The following is an 8298-nucleotide window of genomic DNA, read 5'->3' as shown; positions in this document are numbered from 1 at the left end:
CTAAATTTAAAATTTAGTAAAATAATAAAATTAAATACCTTATAATTGGTTGTGGTATTATTGTTGGCATTTTTTTTTAAAGTGCTATTGTGGTAATTAATTTCCACTTCTCACATAGAAAATTTACATATTTTAAGGTATAATTTCATCCTTCTGAATAAAATATATATGTTGGAAGGTAACATGTGTTTTATTAGACATATTTATAAAAGTAACAAAATCTCACATTTCTTTTAATAAAACATATATATTATACTTTTTGATAAAAGTTGTACTTTATTTTAATAAAAGATATTTGTTAAGAAAATTTATTAATAAAAATATATCTTAGTGCCCTAGCCATTTCTCCCCTCACCTTCTACCCTGTCCATTCATCCCTTTCTATATGAAACTCTATGCCATTGCATCCCGCAAATTACCCATGGTTAGACATCTTCTTCTTCATCAGTGTCAACTACAAATGGACAAACCCCTCTCAACAGTCTCGACTACAACATCATCTTCCTGTTTGCTCCGATTTCTTCTCACTTGCTTCACCACACGCTGTCAAGCATGAAAGCCCATATTCCTTTCTTCCTTGATCCAGCAATGCCTATTATCCATCCAGGGTCAAACAACTGAATCTTCAACCAATAGAATCTTCAACTTGTTGAATTTGTTGCTGAGAAGTTGATTGTTACCTTCAAACAATCGAATTTCTGCCCCCAAGGTACAAATTGATTTTATTTTTTTAATTGATTTTATGTTTAATTTGAGCTCATAAAGGCAATTTTTGTTATTAATTTTTATAAATTCTAGCAATTTTTGTTATTTATTTTTATAAATTCTAAGGCCAAAATGAAGCAATTTAATTTAAGGATAATGTTCTCTATGGGTAGTAATAGAATTTTTTTGGTAGATTATAGTAATTTTTAGGGAAAAAATTGCCACTAATTAAGATATGTTTATTATTATAAAAAAGGGGAAAAAATATATAGTCTGATTAATAAGACAAATATTACAAATATTATCCTAGAATTTCCTAAAATAAAAACACCTAATTAAAATTAACCAGGAAATCTTAATATCTTGCAGTGTTTTTAGTGGGTAGGTAACTGTGACCTAAAAAAATTTCTCTTATCCCTCTCTCCCAAAACCCCTAATCTTGAAGTTGTTTCACAGCATATTCTAAAGCTTTTGGTGAGGAAATCAACAAATTGCATTAATTTATTCAGGTAATTTTTAATTTTAATTTCTGTTTAGAATGTTATGATTGTAGACCATTGAATGTGTATTCTACTTGATGTGTGTATGAGAGTTGTCTCTTAGAGTTTTGTTCTTTTATATATTTATTGTCAATCAATAAAAGCCGTATAGATATAGCCATGGATGTAAGCCTTCTTGGCTGAACCATTAAAAACTCGAGTGTTTTTCTTTATGGGAAGTGGTTGACCGTGAGTTGTTCCCATTGCATGTCTCCATGGTAACAATAAGTTTGTTTTCACAGCATCACTATTTTAGGATTAGTTCATATTCTCTAATTTTTGAAACCTTTAACTTCAGGTGCTTACTTTTATTCTTGCAATTTAGTTAAGAAATTTACTTTTGAAAGTAGCTAATAGCTATAGATTTGAGTGTGTCAATTATAATATTAAATATGCTTTTTCTTATTATTGCCTAATAGCTACTCGATGTTGAAGCCGCACTTCTCTATTGGGTGAGGTTTTTAGATATTAGATTAGGCTTTACCTTTGTAGACCAAGATGTTTGAATCTTCTAAAGGCATTTGATGTGCTTGGAATTTAATGCAAAATTGATAAAGATTATGTTGAGTGGCCCTTGCTATAAGCTTTATTGATCTGTTTTAACTTTGGTTGACCAATCTTAGAAACAAATTGCCAAGTGACTGACTTGCAGATTGAGGTTTCATATATTCCCTTCTCACTGTAATAGAATTGTTTATCTCTTCCAAAAAATTGGCATACCTAGTTACATAGTAGCCCATTCAGAAATTATATTGGGCTCTGTTGCATCCTCAAATCAAGAATTAAGCCAGAAATAAATTGACTACAAGGAGTACTGATAAGTACATCTGTCATTATGCCAAGATGTTGAGGTTGAGGACTTGTTAGCTAGTTGTAGATGATAATTCTATGATAGCTCACTTATTAATACTTTGTTGCATGGTGTTCTTTAACCAGTTACAATCATTGATTAATCTTGCTGATTTTGAAGAAAACTATTGTCAAGTAAGGCTTTTTTCCCTTTAGTAATTATTATTATTATTATTATTATTATTATTATTATTATTATTATTCCATATGAAGCAATTTTCTCTTTCTTTTTCTTATTAATAAAATGTTAGTGGCCTGCTTTTAAAATGATTACCGAACAGTATTAATTAATATTATGACTAACCAAATTGCAAAGCTGAATTTTGTTTAGGGAGATTTTACTATATAGAATCATATTTTATAAGGACTTTCATATAGGGTAGAAGTAGAATAACAAAACGAAATGGAATGATCCCACTATTTATTTGACACTTTTAGTCATTCCAAAATACATACAGCATCAAAAGAAAAAGGATGAAAGAAACTGTAGATTGTGAAAGAATTTATTGAATCTAAAGATGCCCTTCTTTTTCCTAGGCTAAAGAATCACAAACCACTTTTCTTTAGTAAAAAAGAAGTCAATAAGTTTAATAAGTATCTTGATCAGAAACTTTTGCTTCCATCCATGAAATGAGCACAAATATGGTGCCAAAACCAACAAAGTAGAATTAAAAAACTTATGGAATTCTTGGCAACATTCAACAAAATGAGATAACTAAAGAGAGATAAATAATTCAAAAAGGAGGCAAACCATATCTAATACTAACTTTTGGATTTGGGGAATCCATCTTCTTTTTGGCCTTGAGATAATGAACCTAAGTTCATTCAGTTTGGCCTTTCAAGAAATTTAACCTATTTGGTGGTCTTCTTCACTTTTTTCAGCTAACAAAATTGAAAAGGGAGGAGGGTACTGGGTAGGGCTGAACAGAGCATCAGCTTCCTCCAAACCAAATCAAGTAAATTCCCCACTAAACCTTCCAAATTGATGATGGACTATGAAGTTCATGTAATGCCCAGTGCTAAGAAAGAGTAAGGACTGTCAGTGTAGAAAACACACACTCACTTGCAAGCTTATGATTTTTGATCAATCTAGGAACACCTTATGCTTATTGTGAAATACATCAGCCCTAGGGTGGTCCAAAATTACAAATCCTAGTTGGCAAAAGTTGCAACACCCTTTACATATTACCAATTTACTGTTGATTTATGCATTTTGGATCATGTCTAAACATTCACGTAGTTCAATTTACCATTTCCCAAATTATTATTTTTTATTAACTTATATTGGGATATGTTACCTAATAATTAATACTTTCTTCAATATATATACTTTTAAACTTTGATTTTTGTCCATAATTTTACCAATTTTACTTGAAAGGAATAAGTCATGCAACTTATTCAACGAAATACCCTCTTTAATTCATGAATTAAATCTATCTATATCCATTTATTCCATTAGAATTCAATTCTCCAGTCAAACAACAGACAACCACACACACACACACATATATATATATATATATATATATATATAAACCACCTTGACACATATACTTAAATATAAGATCCTGTAGATGTACTCTTACCCAAATAAAAATTCCAACAATTGAATCATAATTGAAATTTCTATAAATTACATTTACTTTATTAAAACAAGGCCTTTGATTCCTCCCCAGAGCATTAAAGTCTCCTTCCCTTGCCTTAATTGACCATAGAAATCATTAACGTATACTAATCAGTTCACCCATTCAACCATTTTTCATTTACATTTTCTCCAAATATGGATATGATTAAGAAGAAGAAAATATATAATAGTTAATAACTCAACTAAGGTTTTGAACCCATTTTTAACAACCCATTTCTCCGTGGTTAACGCTTGCTTTTTCCTTCACCTTAACATATAAATTTTAGCCTCCATCAGAAATGAGTAAAATAAAAGAAAATAAAATAATTAAGGTGAAGAACTCTTACTCGAACCCTACTCCTCTCACTTGTAAGCAAGTTCCTTTAATCTCTACAGTCTTCTCATTGATGCATTATAATAATGAGAAAGAAGGAAAAGGAGGATTTAGTTATCTTAGAGTAGGGCTCTCAAGGTTTCAGTCCAAAATGAAAATAGGGAGATAAGTTTTTGTTAAATGATCTTTGATAAAGCTAAAGGAAGAAGAAAATTGAAGGAAAAAGTGGAATCTCCACATGGCAGGATCTCAAGCAATCCTTCCTTTCTCTCAAAAAGAATAAAATTATATTTTTAATAAATTATTATCAATAAAATTATCCATTAATTTATATTTTATTTATTATTTTAAATTTTATTAATTAGGTTATATATAAAACTATCCATTAATTAGGTTATTAATTAACTGATTCATTTATTATTTTGTTGGAATTTTCTATTTTTAATTTGGTTATATATAAAATGGATAAGAGTTAGATGAAAAGATATCGGGGTTGAAAAGTCATGATTGTCATGTTCTTTTGCAATGAATACTACTGTTAGTATTCGTGGGTGCGTAAACAAAGAGGTATCCAACTTATTAGTCGAGTTGGGTGATGTTTTTCAGCAATTATGTTACAAAATATTAAATAGAAAAGTGGTGGAGAAATTGAAAGATATCATAATCATACTATGCAATCTGGAAATGATCTATCCACCTGCTTTTTTCCATGTCATGGTTCATTCAGCTATTCATTTACCTAATGAGGCATTACTTGGTCGACTAGTTCAATTTAGATGGATGTATCTCATTCAAAGGTAACACAATTCTTTACTAAATTTTCCCAATAGAAAATTTCAAATAGCAATCTCATAATCCAATCACTTTTTTCAATAGGTCATTATGTGAATTAAAATAAAGTGTTCGAAACAAAGCTCATCCAGAAGGTTCGATCGCAGAAGCGTATGTTGCAAAGGAGTGTTTAAACTTTTTTCGATGTATTTGCATGGTATTGAGACACGATTAATCGAGATAAGGGAAACTATGATATCACTAATTCTAGTGGGTTATCTATATTCTCACAAAAGTGTCGCCCATTTGGTGCCTCAAAATTTGTTGAGTTATCAAATGAAGAATTCAACATGGCATAATGGTATATCTTGCAAAATTATTAGGAAGTAGAGTCCTATTTTGAGTAAGTATATATTAACTAATTTCGTTAAAGTATATATTATTTTCCATTTGCTCTAAAATTAATTAATTTATTAATCATCTAATAACTTTTTCCTAGGGAGCATAAGATAGAGCTACAATTGCAAGGTTGTTGAAATATAGATCAAAGACATAAAGAACAATTTTTGATGTGGTTCCAACGTGTAAGCATGTGTTATGCCTATGTCTAATGTAGATTTATGGGTAACAACAAAATGTTTATTTTAATATCTTTTATGTTTAGATGGCACGCTCATATTACAAAGAACCATCAGAATCCATTGAAGCTCTTTATTCGTTATCATATGTTCCATACGTGTGTTAAAATGTACACAAGCTGCATTGTGACCGATGTTTGGTTTCTTATAAAAAAATGCGATCATCGTCGTACAAGTCAAAATAGTGGGATTGCAGTTGAAGGAAACCATAATAACGGGACTATTGATTTTTATGGGGAGCTTATTGATATTATTCAGTTAGATTATGTTAATGACAAACACATTCTTCTTTTTAAATGTAGTTGGTTTGACCTTGAGAAAAAAAAAAAAGAGGAGTTAAAAAGGAAGGAAATATAGTTAGTGTTAAGATTACTAGGCGTTGGTATCAAAATGACCCTTATATTTTAGCACACCAAGCAAAACAAATTTTCTATATAGATGATCCATAATTAGGAAGTGAGTGGCGAGTGGTACGACCATTTCAACATAGGCATATATATATGATGTTGATGAGTTATAGAATGAAGCTATGGATGTGGATTAGTTGCAAGTTGTAGAGCATGAAGTATATCAAGAGAATGAAGTTCATTGAAATTAAGGAGGACAAATTACATTTGCTACTTAGAGTCAATGTTGATCCAGAAGATATTGAGTCATTACTAATTTTAAAACTTCCTGAAGGTGATGAAGATGATAATTTTATAGATGATGTTGAAACTGATGACTTAGATGACACATTAGTTTCTTATGTGAATAGTTATGACGTTCAAAACACCCTTAATGATGATGATGATGTTTGATTTGAGATGCCTAATGTGTCTAGGTAATCTAATCTAAATTTTCTTTTTTGATCATGATTAGGCATTCATTTTTATTAAATTCTTTTAATTATATCATACATGGTTGTAATTGATTATAATTACAGGTTGAACAATGGCTCTAGTGGTTTATTGCTAAAGAAAAAGGCAAGTTATAGTGTAAAGAAGAAGCAACCAAGTCTTTCATCAAGACATTTTGCCGAGTGTTCTACGTCTGGTTCCTCTAATCATGATATTAGAGGTTTGTTAGAGGGTTGCTGAGTCAAGCACGTGTTGAACCCATTTAAGGTATATCTAGCATGCCAAATGATACATCTTTGGAGATGGAATCTGAAATACCTAATCCTCCATTGAATGGCAATCATCAAGTCTCATCACAAGTACCTTTGGATAACTTATCTGATAGTGTAGCTGAAATTGAAAGCATTGATGCTCCACTTATAACACTCATCACCCGTTTATAATGTAGCCGAACAAAGTATGCCACATTCGGTGTCGGAGCACCCTATATTATTTTGTCAAGTCCATTGTTAATTTTTAATATCATTTATTCATGTGTGGAAATTTTTTTTATTTTTATTTTTGTGGATACCCGGGGCAGAGCCTTCTCTATTTTATTAGCATCTGGTGGGTTGTAATATTTACTTGTCAACATAATAATATTGTACTCATTTCCTTATACATCATGTCACTACTCACAAATTTTCATGTAATTTTAAGAAAAAGATATATTTCATGCATGTGGAAATCTATATCCAAAAATTTACAAATTTTATTTACAACACAGAATATAACTACATATGTTTATATACAATAAATCAAAATACTAAATCTAATACATGGGTCCTATCAACAAAATATAAAATGCTGAGGTGACTCTGGACTGTGACAGATCTGGTCAAAGCTCTGTCAGAACACTGCTGCTGCAGCTGCAACTGTGTCTGGTCTTCAGTACCTATGCAATGGAAAATTAACGTGCTAAGCGAATTGCTTAGTGGTGCATAATTTTAAAATAAAAGTAACTAAATAATTAAAATAATTATTTTATATTTAATTTCATAAAATCTAAGTTATTTATGAATTTTTTGCACTTTGGGAATAATTAGATTTAACATTATTTTTTCTGTTCATTTCTCATATTTTTAGTCTTAATTAATTTATAACAGTGCCCAAGTAACCTATAACAGACTATAAGTGCTGAATACACAGGAGTATACTGGTTAGACAATCATATGTCTACCCTGTATACAACTATCATGTCAGGCACAAGGCCAGCGGACAAGCTTTTTAAAGCCAGAAATAAAATTAGGCACAATGGCCAACGGGCAGGCATATAGCATGTAGAACAATTATATTAGACATATTTTGTCGATCAATGATTATTCATGTAGGTAGTACTGCTATCTGTAGTGCTTAATTGGTATACCAATCGATCAAAGCTATATATTTAAGCCTAGGTTTACTTTTGGCAATTAAGCATTATCAATTACTTATTAGAATTTTATGTCAATTTGTAGTGAGAAAGCGGGTCCCACATACCTATTTCATGTAATTTAGAGTTTAGCAACATATTAGGGTTAAAACCGTACCATAAAATAATTTGTCTCATGAACCTTTCTTTAGGTTCAGTTTTAATATCTTAATTTTACCTATCAATTTGATAAATTTGTGGCCACTGTTTGGCCATACTTCCTTGATGGAAGTTGTTCCTTTGTGTCTTGTCTTTATTTTCTCTTTTTGAATCATGTTATTTGGATTTCTAAAACTCAAGTTATGGTCAAATAATCATAACTGGTTCATTTCTTAATTTTGGTTCTTTAACTAGGTAGTTTTTGGACTTAGACTTTACCTGATTAATTGAACAGGTTACAGCCACTTTTAGGCCTTGTATTTTTCATAGAAATTGTTGTCCTATGTCTTATGGTCACTCAAAATTTTGAATTGAAATTTTTTAGATTTTGTAGAATTAATTATAGCCAAATCACTGGCCTGTACTTGTGTACCATGTGCCAACATGATT

At 30.5% G+C, this 8298-nt stretch overlaps 1 long non-coding RNA gene across 2 annotated transcripts; it reads left to right on the top strand.

Annotated features, from left to right (window-relative positions):
• Positions 1-320: 320 nt before the first annotated feature.
• On the top strand, positions 321-6959 carry LOC110659859 (uncharacterized). Of its 2 annotated transcripts, XR_009140805.1 has the most exons (4): positions 321-709; positions 1162-1214; positions 2181-2228; positions 6386-6959. It is a non-coding gene; the product is annotated as an uncharacterized LOC110659859 (long non-coding RNA). The 2 variants fall into 2 exon arrangements; XR_009140804.1 differs by lacking the exon at positions 2181-2228.
• Positions 6960-8298: the final 1339 nt, after the last annotated feature.

The sequence above is a fragment of the Hevea brasiliensis genome, chromosome 10, assembly GCF_030052815.1.
Source record: "Hevea brasiliensis isolate MT/VB/25A 57/8 chromosome 10, ASM3005281v1, whole genome shotgun sequence".
Taxonomy (NCBI): Eukaryota; Viridiplantae; Streptophyta; class Magnoliopsida; order Malpighiales; family Euphorbiaceae; genus Hevea; species Hevea brasiliensis.
Note: the sequence above shows the minus strand (reverse complement) of the source record. Positions and strands in the feature narration are given on the sequence as shown.